Below are 20177 nucleotides of genomic sequence, written 5' to 3' on the forward strand. Positions count from 1 at the left end.
TGCCGTGGGGGGTGGGGATGGGGGAGGGCGTGCGAAGTGCGCCCATTCATTCTCTCCGGCTGACGGAGAAAACGTCGCGGCCCCCCGGCGCCGACTCGTTAGCCGCGAGCGACGAGCAGCATGAGGCACTGCACACCAACGCTACCGCCCGACCAAGACGAAGAGACGGCAAGTCCTCGATTAACGCGCGGTGTTCGCACCGCAACGCGCACTCGCTGGAACGCGGTTTTTCCAATTAGGGAACACTTGGCACACAACGCGGAACGCGCACCCCGTGATAGCGCGATTTCATTTGTGGCCAGGTCGCTTCTGAAAAAGAGCTATATAGCTCAGTGGGCCTTATACATTGTAAACTAAAAAATAGTTCGTGAGAAAAGTTAATAGAATCAGCAGATGCTGGTTCATCAACCAACCTGATTGCTGCTATACATTAAAGTAAATCAAATACAGCTTCAAATCAAGATTCAAATAAAGATAAAATATGTCTATTAGACATTAACACGGCATATAGAAGCAGCTGGTGTTGTGGGCAGTGGCCCTTCTTGAGAGGAGAGGTCAGCGGGTTTGCCAGAGCTGTCGTTGGAGATCCAACTTCCCAGTGCGGTGTCTCTAAATCTCTGCAGAAAAGTTCACATGAAGAGATCTAAACTGATCTGAACTGACAACCGCACCTCTGATTAGCACGGTTGGATACATATGGTGCGCAAGAGGTTCAACATATATACGTACATACGCTTCACATTAACAGATAGAGTAGCAAACAGAGAAAAAGTGGTTATATGGCACGGATTAAAACACGTATTGATTTTAAACAGTAGAAGTGCATCATTTGAGGCAGACCAGTCCCGTCAACTGGGGGTACACGGAAGGAATGCGCTGTGACGAGGCGGCAGATTCATTAGAGGCAATAGCACAGCCGGCGAGTGCAACACATTTAAACCTTAAGTCAGAAAACCAAGGCAGAGCGCACGTGTGCTGAATGCAGCACTGTGCATTGCTCGTTGCCACGTGCCTATGGCGGGGGCCAGTCGCTCCATGGGCGACGTCGACTGTTGAGCAGCACTTAATTTAAATCGGCCACAGACAGGCGATGGCCGGCATCGCAGCTGTCAACTCTCAGGGCAGCATTGCGAACACAGGAATGGCAACACGGCACAATGCGAATTCACGCGGCATCTGAATGCCACCGCATCTCAAGACGCCGGACAGAAACCGTGGGTGTAATTGTTTTATAGAAGGAGAGAAAAAGAGAGAACACCGGGGCAAGGAGTGGGCAGCATGGACGGTTGAGGAAAGAAAGTTCCAGATGATGGGGGCAGAGGAGGAGGAGGATGTGCGACCTCCCACTGAGCCAAGATTGACTGGGAGGGTTTCGTGATACAAATTTGAAGACGACAGCATGAAAGAGCACGGCTTGGCAAAGGCACGTGTTTAGAAAGCACACCGGGGGCTTGGCGTTGCACGGAGGTAATCCTGTGACTTAGTGGAGGAGGGGTTGGTGGATCGTACAGATGGAACCGCCTGTGAGACTCACCTTATTGAGTCCTCGTAGATGGTAGTACAGCAAGTAGGTTTTAAATATATATGTACACAGTTTATCACTCCCCTTATGTGTGTGTGTGCGCGTTATCTCCAAGCAGTGAAGCGGTTGTGTAGCGGTTAACCCGGCGAGACCCGGGTTCGATTCCCGTTCACGGCCAACACCAGTGACGATTATCTGAACCGGTCCTGGGCCTTCCTTAGGTCGACTCAGCCTTAAATGAGTACCTGGTGTGGTGTATAAACATCGCCACTCGGAAGACAACGGCGGTCGGGCGTGGTGCCGGCCACCCACTCCCTCGTGTACCGTGTCGGCCTTCATAGGTGCTCGCTAACAGCACTTGTCCCAACAGTCTGTTACAGGCTATATGGGGGATCTTTGCATTGATCTCCAAGCATTGAGCGGTACACATTTCATTTACATCATCCCCCAAAAGGTGGATGGGCTGAGTCGACCCCCACCCTGACCGCGGCGCGAACTTGCAGTGTTAGGCTCGCGAGCGAGGCGACGGTCCGGTACAAGTCGGCAGCGTGAACCCAGGCGACCCCGCGCGGTTACAAGGTGAAGGCGCTCAATCGCGGGGGGCTGCGGCTTGTCAGCATGCCACGGTAAATAAGGATACAGTCACGCACCACCGTGCCACATTTTAAAGGATTAAAACCCATAACTCAGCGGCCCGTCGTAAATTACTGTTTAAGCCCCCGTAAGCCATTTAGGATAGAAAAAAATATATATAAACGGCACCATTATATTTATAAGGGGAGAAGTTTCCGTCACGTTTCGCGAGATTCATTCGTGGGGGCCCCGGCAGGTGCCGCTGTCAATCCGCTCAACTCGATAAGCGCGTCGATGGGGGGGCACGTCTCTACAGGGCCACTGACCTATCGATAACCGCCTTGAGAAGACGAATTGGCGGCTGCTGCTGCTGCTGCCGCTTCACGGCATCGTGTCGACAGGGCCAGGGCGCGCACCGCCTTCCGCACGTCAGCAGCGCTGTTCCCTTCGCAGCGGCTGGAAACACAGGAGCGGTAGAGACAACATCAAGACGGAGCCTCCCACCTCCCCTCTCTTAGCGATCAAAACTCCTCGTGAGATCGGGGCAGCTCGCCACCCTCCCCTGCCCACAACACATCAGCGAAAGCAAGCATCCCTGTCAAACTGCCTGCGATATATGTATTATATTATCAGAAAAAGGTCTGTGCGGGGAAGGGGTGGGGGTAATGAAAAGTGAAAAGTGGATTTGAGGTGTGGGTGTTACGGAAACAAACGGATGGAGTTGAGCGCGGTTTTGCGGGTTGGGCTGCGTGGGGCCATATTTTCATCTCCGGGAAGATTCCAGCATGAGTTGCGTGGCGGCGAGAGTCTGGGAGAATGAATGCATGCTCAACATGCGGCGCGAAACCCGGGCAAACACCACTTGGGTTACAGGCGGCCATGAAAGCGTGTACATGGGTACATATGGGAACGGTCGAGGCAGTACGACGACGAGACGAGGAATGACGATGTAGCCGAGAAAGAACGTCTACAGAGAGGTGTGATGCAAAGGTGGAAGTGTATGGAGATGAGATGAGGGTGATTTCTGCAAGGAGACAAGAGAACAGCGGAAGAGGAAGCAGGTGGATCAGTTGGTGGGACACTGCGGGACAGTTGGTGGGATGGTGGGAGACAGACAGAAAGGACTCTCCACGAGAGATCGTGAAGACCACGAGAGATCGTGAAGACCACGAAAGGTAGAAACGCATCTGTCATGGGCAGCGGCTCTCGGTTATACGTGGACAACTCTAGTGAGTTGCGTAGCAATTCAGGTGGTGGTGGTAGTGGTGTTGGTGGTGCTGCTCTGCTTGCGTGCTTAACGCAATCCCTCAAGTATGGCACAAAAATGTTGGGGTGTTCGTGGGGTCAAGGGGAGGTCATTTTTCAAGAGGCAAAACGGAGCGGTTTATAATTAGACCCCGGCCCTTGGAATGATTGCGGGGGAAATATTAGAGGCTCTTGCTCACACGAACACTCCTTTGCCTCGCCCTCGATCAATGTTCTTTTTTAACTGGTTGAAAAGGAATTAACATTCGTTATTATAAATCAAAGATCAATCAATGCCGTTATTTAAAAGAAGATGCAACCCACAAAGCAATTAGCTCTCAGCTTGACGACGCGTTCTGGGCAGTACAACAAATTTGAAGCTTTGTTAATGAGAAAACAGACGTGGAATTTATTGCCGAGCGCATCATTATGGCACTCTGGTGACATCACTCTTGTGCATTTTAATACATCAATCCGTGAACATCACTCGATCGCTGTACCAGAGCGCAGGCACTCTTTATTTCCATTTACAAACAGATTCAAGCTCGTGTCACATGGGCTAGGACACACGCAGCCGATGTGCGTGCGTGTACCAAAGAGGCATTCGTTTTTAACTACATGCATCTTTAAACTACACGGGGCAAGCCAAAGCAATCCAAGTGTCAACACTGCGCAAACGGGCCCCGCGTTGAGAGAACACGATGACTCTAAGACCATCAAAGCGTAAACACGAGTGCACAATTTGGCAGTCGATCAAGGAAGATGGGGCTGGCTCAAGGGCGGCCACATGGGCTCTGGATTTCAGCTCGCCTCTCTCTCTGCCTTCAGCCAAAGCCCAAATCCCATTTTCCTGGTGCCATGCGGTGAGCAGAGCAACATCGCAGCCCAACCACCTCTCTTCCCTGCGCGAACAAGCCATCTCTTCACTCCCCACAGCCCATTGTATGCCAATGTCATTGGTGAACTGAGGACAGGGGGCAGTCGGAAACGCACGTGTTCATACGTCGCACACAACAGGAGCAAATGAGATGCAGGGCACACAGGAGGCGTGACACAGAGGGCAGAGAGGACACGGGGCAGACAGCACGCAGTACCCAGGACAGGCAAGACAAAAATCCCCCGTACGGCCTTCACAGACTCTTGGGGCGAGTTGTGTTAGCGAGCACCTATGAAGGCCGGAACGGCACATGACGGGGTAGGTGGCCAACACCAATGCCCTTGCCTGATTTTATGCCGAGTCGACCTAGGGGAGTACCAGGACCGGGACAAATAATCACCACTGGTGTTGGCCGCGAGCGGTAATCGAACCCGTGTCGCCGGGTTCGTAGCGCAGTGTGCTGACCGCTGCACTACCACTCCCAGGACAGAGCATACACACACACAGAGTTAGGTCCAGGTCACACGAATGTGCAGATCACAGAGGATGGAGACAAACCACAGGACACAGGGGACGGGGAAGAAATACGCACAGCAACACAAAGAGACAGGGCAAAATAAAGACAAAGATTTCCCCGTTAAAGTCTTACAGACATCGGGAACAATGCGGTTTGTAAGCACATGCTAAGGGCAGCACAGCACAGGAGGGAGTGGTGTGACCAGGAACACGTCCGGATGCCGTTGTCCTCCCTGCGTGTTTACGCATCATACCAGGTACTCGGATAAAACGAGGGGGGAGGGGTGGTAGTCATGGGACAGCTCTACATGCCTAGCGCTACCCATGTTATTGTTCACGGCCAGGGAACCGAACGAATGTTTTACTGAGATCGTAGCACAGCGCGTGAACCCACTGCGCCATCGTACTCCGTAAATAACGAGCTGGGTGACGTGCACAGGAGAGTGAGAGCGGGCACGCACGAAGAACTCCGGGGAATGTTCTTGATGCCGCACACTTTTTGAATGCGTCAACACTTCCAGTAAATCTTTTTTTTTTTAACGGGCGCGTAACGAAGGCCGTTTTGCGGCCACATTAAAGCGCTCCCATGAAAGTGGACGTGTTCAAGTCACGCGTGAACGTAGGGGAATTGAATATGCACTTAAACGCGGGAAGCAAGTTCATACACCTTGGTGTCAACTGTGGCTGTGGGGGGTCGAAGAGGCAAGATTTAGTATCTGAAGCAAAGATGGGTACAACGCACGGCTACAGTGCAGTGGAGATCAGACGCGATGTGAACTGAAGACAACGTTCAGCCGACCACAGATGGCGGGGGGAGGGCAGCTGTGAATTAAAGCTGAGCTTGAACAGGGCAAGGGAGTGTGAGCAGCTGGGATCACGAGGAGGTCCCCGGGAGTAGCAGAGGAGACAAGATGACATCCCTTTGCATGGAGGCTGAGCAGAGGAGCAAGAGTTCCACGATGTCCGATGGAAATTCCAAACGACGTCGGTGAACTTTCGTAGAACTAGGAAATGTCGATAAACTGGGGCGTACTATGTCATTAATCAGCACTGTTATTCAGATTGGAATGATGTGTCTTTCTTGAAAAGACAAAATTGCTCATAAAATACCACGGTGGTGTCAGCCACTCAAATTTACATATTCCTTCCATGCTGGGATGCCGATGGCGCATCAGTTTCACCTGTCAAGGCGCTCTTCCCCCCCTCCAACCCAGCTTAAAAAGACGCTCCAAGCCTGGGGTTGTCATTCAGACTCTGTCTTCTCGACAGACCTATTCTTCACCTGAGGACGGCTGCTTGCATTGTGGCCGAAACGTCGTGAGAATTATTTTATTATGTTTTATTTGTATTATTTTATTACTTCCCTTCTACGTGACTTTACCGAAAGAACCAAGAAGAAGAGTTTCACCTGCATCAACCGCCGCCTTATTCCATAGATAAGCCATATTTTACGAGACTAATAAATAACACCCTGTGTGTATTATTGTGATGATCTTGAATGTTTTAACCGTGAGGTTGACTATTTGGTGGAAGTGACCAGGATCAACGGAGAGCTTTGGTTAGCCGAGTGGATGGCTCAGGCAAGGCAGCGGTGAGATGAGAGCGGAGAGGATCGGTGAATGGGCGAGCGCTTGTGGGGTATCTTTAACATCCACTTTACAGCAGATGACGCGCTTGGGTAGGACTGGGTTTTACTAACTTGGGCTAAACCTGTATTTTCATAGGCAGTCACTAACAGACAAGCTCTGGCTGGGGTGCACGTTAACACATACCAGAGCCTCGCCAAAATGAAGGAAAAATGAATTTGCCTCTCCATTACGGTACTTACTGAGGGACGGTTGCCGAAAGGGACAGCCATCCCAAACGCGCCTTCTTACGACACCAAGGCATCCAAGTGGTAATGGCTGCTGAGAGGATGGAGGTGGCTTCTACACTGCCACCCTGTAAGATCTCTTTCAAGCAGACCCCTGGGCCCCACAGGCCAAAGGCCCAGGTTGAACGCAGGATTGCACCTGCCTCCATGTCTGCCCCTACAGCCTATCCCCCTCCAGGACACTCCAAAGCCTGGACCTTAAAAAGCTACCGCTCTCACCGGATTCAGTCTATGGTTGTATGTATGTTGAACCTGTTTTGCACCGTACGTGGCCAACCGTGCTAGTTGGAGGTGCGGGAGGAAGGACAACTAACTAAACACACAAAGCAGTTCTAAAGAAATGAGTTTTCAATCTAGAAAGAAGAGCGCTCCAGACGGCCGCAGAAATGCACCTCATAATAAGTGAGAATTGGTACGGTACACCAAATTCAAAAACTCGTGTCTTGTACTAGAGATGAATTGCCGAAGTTATCAACAGAAGGTGTATATCGGATAAATTGCTTATGCGGCAAGTGTTATATTGGACAGACAGGACGTAACATTAGCGTAAGACTAAAAGAACACCAAAGGAACATTTAATTCTCTCAAACACAGCTGTCAGCAGTGGCAGAGCATGCTTGTTAAAAAGGACAATAAATTGATTTTGATAACGTTTAAGTGTTATGCAGAACTAATTATTACTGGCCAAGATTAGTTACAGAATCAATTGAAATTGAGAAGAATTCAAATAATTTAAATCGCTGTGATAACTGAAGACTCAGCGCAGCCTGGAAGCGTATTATTAAGTAATACACAACACATATTGCAATTCCTTACAGGTGAGTCACATGCTAAGTGGCTGATTACTGATCTATTACATAATTGTATACAACTCCGCCTCTGATCTCGAATCCTGATGGAGTTCAACAACGATGACGTCATCCTGCACCATTTAAAACCGGAAGCAAGTGGATGGCTTCACTATTCTGGCAAATCGCCTGAAGATGCTGGATGTAATTTCCAATGAAACGTCGTACTACTCGTATTGCAAATCTTGTGGATTCACTCATCAACACACCGGTGGGCTAAAGGAGTGAACTATTTGTCTTTGTCAATGTGACACATTTATTACTCATTGGCCGTGTCGGGTGGTGGAGGGTTGCGACACATTAATAAATAACGCGATCTAACCCAAAAACCTTTATTATGAATAATATTGGTCGTGAAAGCCTACGTGTTAAACTGAGAAGTGTACCTGAAAGCGCACTATGCGGTGACTGTCTTTGTTCGATGGCCAGCCATAAGCCGCTGCTGCGAAGACAAGATCAGCCAGGGCTATGGAGCCTTGGCCTTGACCGGGGTACGAAAAAGGAGGAGGGTACAAGGATGAGAGCACGATCTCCTGGTTCACATGGAAATCTGAAAGCACCTTGGGGACACGAGGTCTGCAGCACCGCCGCCCGTGTCGTCCGAGGACACCCCGAAGGGAGGCTCACCCCTCCTCGCCAACGTAATGGCCGACATTGAGAGCAAGAGGCCAGCGGCTCGACCGGTGGCCTGCTGCAGACAGAGCGTTCATCAGCACCATGCGCAGATTCCATGGAGCCATTTCCCCCTCGGAACGCGATCGTCAGAATGTCGTCCGAATATGAACACACGCTGGTGTGCAACATGCTCTGCAGATGTGCAACCACCAGCACTAGAATCTTCGTGAAAATGCTCGTCTCTTCCCCTCCGGGCCACATCCCCATCTCCCCCCCCCCCCCCGTCTTCTGGAGAGCAGAGCTGAGAGGGTCCGGGTTATCTCCCGGTGCCACTATGGTGCCGCCAACTGCCTCCCAAATGCCTTGGACGCTGTCCAGTGGCAGGCTAAGAATCCTCTCCCCAAATTACGTGTGAGCTTCCCCAGACCCTGAGCTTTCTGGAAGCCCTCCTCTGCCCGGGCACAGGAACGAGTTTCATATGTACCTCACCCGGAGCGTGTCAGCGACCACCATATGAACAATCCACCAGAGCACGACGGAATCTATCCATCTTCTTCTTTCGTACGAATTCTTAACAGCAGATTAAAGGTGTCATTTTAGATTTGTTATCCACTCCATTGTCTGTTCAGAAACAGAGGAGATATTATTATTATTATTTGGGTCTTTTGGTAAAGTCACGTAGATAGGTTCAAAGAAAATACCAAAAAACTACGCCGTTTCGATCGCAACACAAGCGGTTGTCATCAGGCAAAGTAGTTAACCTCTGAAGGCAAAATGTGTATAAAGGTTTGGGGATGGGCGTGGTGCAAGTGTATCAGCGGCAACCAGGGACATGGGCAGTGCACCACTGCCAATGCAGCAACAATGACAATGCCGCACTACTGCCAATGCAGCAGCGATGCTAATGTGAGCAGATCTTGTCCATTAAATGAGTGAAGATATCAGCAGCGGAGTGTTTACTATGTGGTCGATGGTTTAGGATCGGTGGCCGCACTCGCCGAATCTTTGATGCGCCATGCGGTGACCGCATCGGCCATGCCCCGGTCCCGTTTCAGTTGATGGTCGACCATTGGCGGCGTGGAAGGTTGAAACCGGGAGGTTTGACAGTAGGGTCCTGGACGAGGTGTTTATTTTTGACGTCGGCAGCCTCACGTTGGTGCTAAACTGGCTCAGAGGGCCAACGTGCGAGCGCCGTGCTCCACGAGCAACGTAAACAAGCGGCGGTTAGGTAACACGTGACACGCGCACAAGCCGCCCGATCTTAAACCCCACGCGGGCATCGCCACCAGCTCGCCACAACCGCCCGCCGCCGCAACACCGACCATTGCTCCCATGAAACCTCTAAGCCCGTGCGCCGCTATGGCAAAATAGATTTTTAAAATAATAAATTAAGCCACGCGCACAGCTCAATCAGCGGGCTGGTTCATTATTTAGAACGGCGGGCAGATAGCGGCCGGAATGTATAAGTCATTTTGGGGCTTTTTGTCAGCGTATTGATATTACATAAATAACGAGGACACGTTCCGCCGAGCGAGGCGCAGCGGCCGCGGCCGCAGCCACGGCGGCGGCGAACGAGCGAACGAGCGAACGAGCGAACGAGCGCACTCCCGGGGTGGAATTGACGCGACGCGTTCCAGTGATTTATTTGCAATGAACTTCAGGAGTCGTTCATCAGCCGAGGATGATGCGCAAACACGTCCGATCAATTCGCGGCGAAGCTCAGCGGCCCCGGCCGGTCGTGGGGGAGGAGAAACGGACGAGTACCGTGCTCACGGTCGCCCGCTCCCGCCACCTTGCTCGCCCGGTTAAAGCCTCGCCAAGTATCTCAAGACTCATTTTCAGGAGGGTCCTGACAAGCTTTCATATGAAGGATGCGATCGATGTTGCTGCTGAATGTAGTCCCAATTGAGTATTTTTCAGACATTCATAATAAAGGAACGTTTTTTATGTAAAAAAATGTGTCGTTAACCCAACACAACCCGACGCAGCCAATTAGTAAGGCTCGTCCCGTAAACAAAACAATTAGTTACCATGTCAGCCCACCGGTGTGTTGGAGAGTAAAGCCATAACATTTACAATGTCAGTAGGATATTTCTCTGGCAATTACATCCAGCTTCATCGAGCAATGAATAATATTGGTCGCTAAAGCCTACGTGTTGAAAGCTAATTTTCCGGTAATTTTTCAGCATTGGGACGTCTTGTCCCATACCCGTTGCATGGTTTCTGCTCGGAAACCAGAAACCCCAGAGGAAACCCATGCAGAACAGTGAGAGAAAACACTACAAAATCAACACAGAAAGGGAGCCCCGAGTCGGGCATCGAACCTAGGTTCTTCTTACCCCACGAGGCACGAGTGTTACCACCGTGCCACCACATCAGCCGCTGACATCTCGGCAACATCAGTTTGATTCCCGGTCACGTAGCTCAGCGGTAATTGCGAATGGTTGCTCATTGTGCGAGGCCAGCGGACTCCAAATTAACGACGGAATGGCAGCCAAAAGGAGTGAACGAGCCCAAGAGGACACTCGACAGCTCTACCGCTGCGTGATCCACCAACCCCAACTCCATGTGGCGGGACACAGAAAAACACCCCCGTCGTACCGGCAGCACAGTAACTTTGTGCGCAAGAAGTCGGATGCCTGCACGGGAGAGGTTCAACGGACTGGCATATTGAAATGTTTCAGCTCCAAAATATGAAAAATATTTTCAAGACAAATATTTTAGGAGCCGAACGGGAACAACGGCTGTTAAAATAACTTTGTTGTGAAAGCGCGCGCCTGCTGGCTCCTTGCCGCCAATGGAGGCGAGACGACAAAGCCCCCCCCTCCCCCCCCCCCGCGTGAGCAGGGAGATGGGCGCTCGCTTCTCCTGAGCGCCTCCCGATATGCACAGTTGGCTGCGTATGGTGGAAAAGAAGTTCAACATACATAACAACGTAACGTCCAGCACACGAGTGGGCGATAAGACCATTGAGACACTGAATCTCCTTTTGGAAGAGACCTGGGGCTCACGCTTTTCAAGAGAAATGTTTGCTATACGTGGATTTAATTGACTTGTGGGGGCAGGGGGGGTGAAGAGGTGATGCAATGGACAGAGGAATGCGCGCAATCAACCCAGCGACGGAGACCAATTTTCAGCAGGATGGTAATTTTTTAAACGTTTGCCCAATTTCTCCTTCACGAGTGTTTTGTGTTTGAGAGCAAACCTGGGCATGCCTGGAGAAACCCCATCGTGTCTGATCATCACTCTCAACAGCCACGTTCAAATCTACAGCTGGACAAAGGCCTTCCTAAACCACTGCCACCTCCCATGAACCATCATATATTTTAAGGGATTGTTCTTATTATTAACACCCAAAGGTTGCCCGACAGATTCACAAACCCACTTGCTTTACTGCCACTTCCTGGCTGCCTCGTGGTTTGGGAATGTAATGCACCGTGATCTTTGCGTGACCCACCAACCCCGCCTGCGAATAGCTAGACCCTGCTGGAGTTCACACCGAGGATCCCACCACCACACACATCCACAGAGGGCAGTATCGATTCCTCCAAACCCCCTCCTCCCTGTAAGCCGCGGGCTCTTGCGCATTTTTCACAACGCTGCATAGAGCTCATTTGCCAGCTTCACTTCCACCTTAGGGGGGGGGGGGGGGTAAATATGAAAAAGTCGAACGCACGGTGTGTGCGTGTGTACATGTACGCGTGTGTGTGGGGAGTAGCAGTGCAGTTGTTATAGCGCGCTGCGCTACAAACCCAGCGACCAAAGATCGATTTCTGCTCACGGCCAACACAGCCAGTGACAATTATCTGAACTGGTCTTAGGCCTCCCCTAGGTCGACTCAGCCTCAAATAATCACCTGCTGCGATGTGTAAAAACATTGCCACTGGGGAGACAAAGGCGGTCGGGCGTGGTGTTTGGAACCCACCCCCTCGTGTGCTGTGCCGGCCTTCATCGGTGCTCGCTAACAGCACTTGTTACGGTGGGGGGTCTTTGTCTTTGTGTGCGACTGCCGCGTGTAAACATGGTGACCGGCCATGCAAGCCTCCACCGTGCAAACTCAACAAGCATGGCAGGGAGTCGGCGGCGTAGTCCTCACAGCAACAAGGGGCCCGAGTTGAACCTAGGTTCGATTCCAGACTCGGGTGCATTTCTGCGTGGAATCCATACTTTCTCTACAGCCTGTTCTGCGTGGGTTTACTCCAAGGTTCTCCGGTTTCCTCCCACAGATTAAAAACAACAAAAAATCCATGGAATGTAACCGGTATTGACCAAACATCCCAAAGCTGAAGAACTGTTGGCAATTTACTCAAATGGCGTTTACGCTCGGCAGCGACCCCGCCCCTGCTGAGAAAACTTGGCAGGAGCCTCCTGAAAGAGCGTCTTGAGACTCTGCGAGGCTTTGGTGGATAACGAGCATAATGATGATGATAAATCACAATAACTCGACTCAAGCGAATGTATTCGTGCTCACCTCTCTATTAACAGGCGGCGCACGAGCCCCACAGCGTAGAAACTCGGTTCGACTCCTGGAAGAGGTGGATCCGCTTGGTCGAGGAGGCGAGGGTTTGATTCCCGTCACAGCCACCCAGTGAGTTCTGCAGGGAAAGGAGCAACACAGCTGTTAAAGAAACATCTGGTGAAGATTCCTCATTCCCATAGCAGGGGCAAAAATGGCCTTGAACTCGTGACCACAGTGCCACCTGGCCAGAGAAAATCGCGCGTACAGCCCCTTCAGTCACTCCACTGCGGAGGGAGGACCTCGCCATGCGATGCAGGGCGTGGGATGTTTTTGACGAAAAATCACGACGAGCGGTCAGCGTGGGTTGGTGAAGGCAAGGGAGCCATGGGGATGCGGGAACAAAGAAGTACAGTGGCGCGATGGATTCCGCCGCTCTCCCCTCTGCTGCCGAGCACGTAGCTCCACAGCAGCCTATAGCGACCTGATGTGCAGTGGTCACCTATCCAAGCAATACCTCGCCTCGACCCGAATAATATAGACAAAGAATTCCTCAACTTAACTACAGCAGAACAAACCCATTGTGGAGGTGGTGTGCAGGAGGTGGCGTGCCCCATAGAGGAGGTGTGCGGCAGTGTGCAGCTCTGCCCGCTGCTGCACTCCCTCCACCTCTGGGGTTGTGCAGCAGTATGCATGCACAATGAAGCCATGCAGCCGTGCTCACCGCTGCACCCCATCCCCTCTGGAGGAGGAGTGCAGCAGTGTGAGTGCAGTGTGCAGCCGTGACAAGGCTGTCTGTCGCCTTCCACCCATGCCAGTCGCCACTGACACAACACCCATTCCTGATGACGTCGCACACATGCCATGTCGCTCTCCCAGTAATCAGGGGTAAACACCCCCGGATAAACTGGAGTAAGACGAGCGAAAACGCCAGTTATCCAGGTTTACCTGGGGTCCAAACCCCCGGTAACCAAGCGAAGCTCCGGATAGTTAGCGCAGGCAACTGGAACCCGGGGTAGGCGTCCTCCACATTACTCGGAGAAGCAGAACTCTCCTGTACCGCTCGTTCAAATCCCCGTTTCCATCGCCAGTATTAAGACTGGAGATAAACTTCCGCCCGAATAAACACATTTGTAGGTCATCGAGTACACAAACACGCACAAATTAAAACAACACCACAACAACAAATTATTATGCAGTCAGCACGCGTGCAACCGTCCTGTTTCACGGCTCGTCAAAATTCTCGGGCAATGAAATTTTAGTCTCGGGCAAATAAAATGCAGGATCTTACTGCCCCAGCGGGCGAGTAAAACAAGCGCGCAATTTCCTGCACGCGCCGCGGTAAATAAGCGCGGCCTGGGCTGTGCCGGAGTGGCCCTGGGGGCCCGCAGAGAGTCGGGTGGCCCCATCCCCCCCGCACCCTCTACCCCCCCCCCACGTCTGTTACGGCGGCACAAAAGGCGGCTCGCGGGACAAACCGAGCGCCGCTTTTGAGTTGTGCAACTCGGCTGCACATTACGGTTCTGTCTACCGCCAGTTTAACCCCTTCCCCGTTCCAATGACGTACGTACGTACGTGTGCGTCGTCAGTTTTCTTCCGATTCTAATCCGATTACGAACGCTCACGTCATCCCAACGGAATCCAATCGAATCCAAACACAATCGGAAGTAAAGGGCCATGCAGGAGGGCGTGTGGCACAGTTTGATGCCAGCTATCACAGAGTGCTGTCGTGTCGCTACAGTTCTATGTGGTGAGTACATTGTCTTTAAAAACAACGGCGCTACGCCTCTCCAAATAAAATAAACGCTAACCGCTTGCGCGTTCCAAGATTCAGTGGTGAACGGGCCAACCACCCTGCAACATGCAGACGTCTCAGAACGGGAAAGGGTTAAAATCACGTCCAAGTGATTCCTCCTGCTCAAGGGAAGCATAGAGTCGGTGATCATCTCTCCAGTTTACAGCCCCGATAACGTGGCGGAAATTCCTCGTTTCTATGACAGTTGCGAGACCCACTGTAGGACAACCAACGTTGACTTCGCACAAAAGTGGTACTCGTTTTATGGACCTCGCGGATGGATGATGATGGGGCTGGGGCTTGCAGGCCCGGGCTAGGTCACGCGGTGATGCACGGTACGACGTGGTGGCACTCAGCATATGGGGGGGGGGATTCATGGCGGCCATTGCTGCATTGATATTAAAATGAAAATATCACCGGTTTCCAATCCAAAGGGTTGCCGAATCTACGGCAGTTTAAACCGTTGTGCAACTTTCTACCAAGCGGCATAAACGGGTTTCACCACAGTTTAGCCGTCGGCAAGTCAAGCGTGGCAGGGTTAACAGTGGGTTACTCCTCCCACACCTCTTCCCAACGTGGCAGAGTCAAAGCTTCCGAGCCATAACGAAACAAGTGGGAAAAACACCCCGCAGACGGCCACACGACTTGGAAATGTGGTGATCGCAGCTCGCCACGAGAACCAGGGACATCACGACGCTCGTCGACGACAGCCGCTCAACACTTCACTGCCGTTGACCTGGCCTTGCTTACATCACCCTCCGAACGGGAGTGGGCCGCTCCAAGGGTCAACCCGCGACAGTGGGGCCATTCCATCGACACTGACACCCATGTGACTTCTGGTGAGACGCAGATCATGTACGCATGTATGATGAACGTCTTTGGCACCGTACATAGTTATACGTGCTAATTGGAGTGCGGTGGAAGGACAACAATCTAAACACGAGCAGTTCTAAAGTAATGAGTTTTCAATATGGATGATTTAAAAGAGCAAAGCTCCAGTGGCTTCCTAATATCAGAAGGAAGAGCATTTCCAGACGGCCGCAGAAGCGCATCTGAAAGCGCGCGTTGCGGTGACCGTCTTAGTTCTATGACCAACAAAAAGCCACCGCAAATGACCGGAGTTCGCGTGATGGTTTATTCTCCATGACGAGATCACAGAGCATCCCCTTGGCCTGTCGGCTCATGTGGGAGCAACGCACCGTGGAGGACCTCACCAGGGCTACACACCGGGCAACCACCTCACCTCATCATCACCACGTGCCTGATAACCGGACACACGTGCGACTGCGGCGTTGGGGCACGATAATTAACTGCGGACCGTGGACGAGTCGACCCAATACCCTTTAGGGCTCCCTCTAGTGGAGGCCCCTTCCGCCAGTAGTGGCACGAGCAGGCAATCGCAGGGGATGCACTATTCTGCCTGTCGTCTGCCCTTCAAAGAAGAAAGGGGGCGAACGTGCACCGAACTCTGTTTTTGCTGCGGAGGAAAGAGTCGGTTGGAAGGAGTGCAGGGAATCCGGTTTCTTCAAAGGCCCTCGTGCACGCGCCTTGGCCAGTGTGGTGGAACGAGCCAAGGCTTTGTGCTTTGGCACCGTGTCCCGCTGTTGTGGTTGGAGATAAGAAGTCACCCTAATGGGGGCTTCAATCCCAGGCTGGGATTGATTAAACAGACCTATGAATGTTTTCATAGCCAGAGCTCACGTAAAATATGGCTCGGTAAGTGTTACAACATAGAGATGCATGTACGTATTCGTTATTTTATTATTTATTATCATGATTATTATGATTAGATCGCTTGCTTATCCACAACAGCCTCAATGAGCCTCAAGACTAATTTTCAGGAATAGTTCTGCAGTAAGGAGCGATGGTGCTATGCACACTCGCAATCCAGTAATTTGCAGGTAATCTTTCAACATTTGCATATTTGCCCTAGCTATGGGAGGAAACCCGAGAACCCAGAGGAAGCCCAATGCAGACCAAGGGAAGAATGTACAAACATCGAGGGCCCGAGTCAATCAAATCCAGGCCCCCTCTTCATCTTGCAGTGTGGCACAAGTGTCGTCACGCCACTCGTGCCACCCCCCGTGCCACCCGACGTGAACCTGGGTGGATACTCACGCGAGCACAGGGGGCAGATCCACTTCCCCACACAAGACAAAGATCCCCTGTATAGCCCGAACAGATCTTTGGGGCAAGTGCTGTGAGCGAGTACCTATGAAGGCCTTCCAGGGCACACGAGGGGGTGTGTGTGGCCAGCACCATGCCCTACCGCCTTTGTCTCCCAACTGGCGACATTTACACATCGCACCAGGTACTCGTTTTAGGCGGAGTCGACTTAGGGGAGGCCAAGAACATGTTCAGATAATCTCAACTGGTGTTGGCCATCGAACTGGGGCCGTCGTGTTTGTAGCGCAGCGCGATAACCACCGCGCACGCCACCACTCCCCAGTTCCCCACACGCACGCACGCAGCAAGGCAGTCAATCACCACGCGCTCACACCTTCACCCACATAATCAAGGGGTAACAGATAAAACGGCACAGGCTGCTTGACACTACTGGGGTGCAGAGGGCAGTTCTCCGCTAATAGTTTTACAACAGGGCGCCCTTAAAAGCCGATGATGCGTTAACCGCGCGCGGCCTACCGGAGCGTCTTTGGAAAAATACAGTGGCCATGATTACGGCGCTGCCCTTGTAAGAGGTCACAAGGTGAAACTGTAGACAAATCCGTGCCGCCATTGAGCCAGGACCCCTTTGCTATATGGCCATTATTGTTGGTTAATTGCGTTCACTGCGGTTACGCTGCTAGGCTCTGTGGGACCCTCACAGCGAGAAAAGGGGCCGGTGGATCGTCTCCGCGGACGATGGAAATTTCGCAGGAATATTTTTTTTTCTCTCGCTCGCACTCTCTCTCTCGCTCCTGCACAGCCCAGCCGGTCCTCAATCTATTGTTGGGTCACAGCACCGAGGGCTATTATTAGACCCCACCGCTGCACTCGTGTCGAGCGCACGCATGGCCTGTGTATATTTTACGAGGATAATTGTCAAGTGAAGCAACGCACGCCACGCTAGTAGGAATGGCTCGTCAATAATCTAGCGAGCGCAAACAGGGCGCCCACCTCACTCGCCGGCCGACGCCGTCGTTTACTCGGCCCCGTTAAGAGTCCTGTTGGGATAAAATCGCCCTCGGTTTGGGAGAAACCGACGCGGGCTCCATTGCTTCACGTGCGATACAATTCGCAACACAATCCGTATTGGCAGTCTCTCGACCAAGGACGTACGCATTTCTTTTTTCTGCCAGTTGCATCAGCCCCCCACCCATACCCCCCACCCCATGTCTAGAGTAGATGCTGCTGCCACGACGCATGCGGTGGGGGTAGAGCGCGGGGGTAGAGTGCGGGGGTAGAGCGCGGGGGTAGAGCGCGGGAGTGGAGCGTGGGGGTGGAGCGTGGGGGTGGAGCGTGGGGGTGGAGCGTGGGGGTGGAGCGTGGGGGTGGAGCGTGGGGGTGGAGCGTGGGGGTGGAGCGTGGGGGTGGAGCGTGGGGGTAGAGCGTGGGGGTGGAGCGTGGGGGTGGAGCGTGGGGGTGGAGCGTGGGGGTGGAGCGTGGGGGTGGAGCGTGGGGGTGGAGCGTGGGGGTGGAGCACGGGGGAAAGCGCGGGGGTGGAGCGTGGGGGTGGAGCGTGGGGGTGGAGCGTGGGGGTGGAGCGCGGGGGGAGAGCGTGGGGGTGGAGCGTGGGGGTGGAGCGTGGGGGTGGAGCGTGGGGGTGGAGCGTGGGGGTGGAGCGTGGGGGTGGAGCGCGGGGGGAGAGCGTGGGGGTGGAGCGTGGGAGTGGAGCGTGGGGGTGGAGCATGGGGGTGGAGCATGGGGGGTGGAGCGTGGGGGTGGAGCGTGGAGGTGGAGCACGGGGGTGGAGCGCGGGGGAAAGCACGGGGGTAGAGCGCGGGGGTAGAACGTGGGGGTGGAGCGTGGGGGTGGAGCATGGGGGTAGAGCGTGGGGGTGGAGCATGGGGGTAGAGCGTGGGGGTGGAGCGTGGGGGTAGAGTGCGGGGGTGGAGCGTGGGGGTAGAGAGTGGGGGTGGAGCATGGGGGTAGAGCGTGGGGGTGGAGCATGGGGGTAGAGCGTGGGGGTGGAGCGTGGGGGTAGAGAGTGGGGGTGGAGCGTGGGGGTAGAGCGTAGGTGTGGAGCATGGGGGTAGAGCGTGGGGGTGGAGCATGGGGGTAGAGCGTGGGGGTGGAGCGTGGGGGTAGAGCGTGGGGGTGGAGCGTGGGGGTAGAGAGTGGGGGTGGAGCGTGGGGGTAGAGCGTGGGGGTGGAGCGTGGGGGTAGAGAGTGGGGGTGGAGCATGGGGGTAGAGCGTGGGGGTGGAGCATGGGGGTAGAGCGTGGGGGTGGAGCGTGGGGGTAGAGAGTGGGGGTGGAGCGTGGGGGTAGAGCGTAGGTGTGGAGCGTGGGGGTAGAGAGTGGGGGTGGAGCATGGGGGTAGAGCGTGGGGGTGGAGCGTGGGGGTAGAGAGTGGGGGTGGAGCGTGGGGGTAGAGCGTAGGTGTGGAGCGTGGGTATTCCCTCCATGCCCCCCCCCCCCACCTTGTTCCAAGATGCATGGCCAACCCGAGAAGGGTGGCCCAAAATACCCTCTTGTGGAGGGGGCTTCTCTCTGTTATGCCATTTCATTTATTAAAATATTTCACCTGGAAAATCCACCGAGAAGGAACGTCCCCCCCCAGCCTGTCAACAGACATGTAACAAACAGGAGATCGAAATAAGAGGATTTCTCCACAATTCTGGCTGTCGCCTGATGAGGACGGTTGTAATTACACCGGCCAAACGTTATACTGGAATTATAGGTCGTGGGTTTGCTCTACCAACACACCAGTGTGCTGAACTAGTTAACGAATCAGCATGTTCTGTTTATGTGACAAACCTTACTAAATCGGCTGTGTTGGGTGGCACGAGCAAGCACTTGCAGGGCTACGCCTTCCCCTTCCCATCAAAGGTGATTGTTGCACGGCAAGCCTGGTTCCCGGCCACAAGAATGTGGAATTTCCCCCGCCCCTCCCCTCCCCCACTGGCTCGGATGCTCCATGCTTGGTTGAGCTGAGAGGAGTATGTATGGTTGGCTTCGCACTGTATGTAATCAACCGTGCTAATCTCAAGTGCAGTGGAAGAACAAACTAAACACAAGAAGCAGTTATAAATAAATTAGTTTTAAATCTAGAACATTTTAATGTACATAGCTCCAGTGGCTTCCGAATGTCGGAAGGAAGAGCGTTGCAGTCGGCCGCTGAAGCGCATCTGAAACCGCGCGATGCGGTGACCATCTTTGTTCGATGGCGAACCACAAAAGCCGCTGCTGCTGCGAGGATGACCGGAGTTCACGCGATAGTTCATGCTCCGTGACGAGATCAGCGAGGTATCGTGTGGTTCGTTTGTGGATGGCCGCCCGACAGTCGTTGATGGAAATGTTCAAGGTGGCGCCTCCACGCTCGCCGACCATCGAGCAGCAGCAGCGCTCGCACGAGCCACAAGAGCCATGTCCAACACGAAGGGTGCGGCCGTTGCGCCGGACAAGGCTTCAAAACGTCGCGGCGATTCTCTGTGCGTATCGCTGCATGTAACCACCACAGGGATATATCGCGGTTCGGGTTGATGGCCGAACCGGACGATGATAAAGCTCCAGCAGGCCTCTCTCCACCCATCACGTCGGGTTTCTCCCCAGCATGCCACGCCGGACCCTCGGAGGAACCTAACGGCCCAACGCATCACCCACCAGCAGAATTTGTTTGTAATCTGCTCAGGGCACATGGCAGCGGCGGACGCGAGCGCGGCCGGCTCATTTGGCAAACGGAACGCAGCCAGGGC

At 53.3% G+C, this 20177-nt stretch overlaps 1 protein-coding gene across 8 annotated transcripts in view; it reads right to left on the reverse strand.

Moving 5' to 3' along the window:
* The window catches only part of LOC144732195 (uncharacterized), a 243426-nt gene that overhangs the window by 170266 nt on the left and 52983 nt on the right, over positions 1–20177 (reverse strand). For 6 of the 8 annotated variants that reach the window (XM_078613557.1, XM_078613566.1, XM_078613565.1 and 3 more), the window contains exons 2-3: positions 12541–12664; positions 2422–2551 (exon numbers count right to left, since the gene is read on the reverse strand). The gene's annotated coding sequence lies outside the window, so the exon portion shown is untranslated. The remainder of the gene's footprint in view (positions 1–2421; positions 2552–12540; positions 12665–20177) is intronic. The other 2 variants (XM_078613558.1, XM_078613559.1) reach the window with 1 other exon arrangement.

This window comes from Lampetra planeri, chromosome 41 (genome assembly GCF_965212315.1).
Source record: "Lampetra planeri chromosome 41, kcLamPlan1.2.h2, whole genome shotgun sequence".
Taxonomy (NCBI): domain Eukaryota; kingdom Metazoa; phylum Chordata; class Hyperoartia; order Petromyzontiformes; family Petromyzontidae; genus Lampetra; species Lampetra planeri.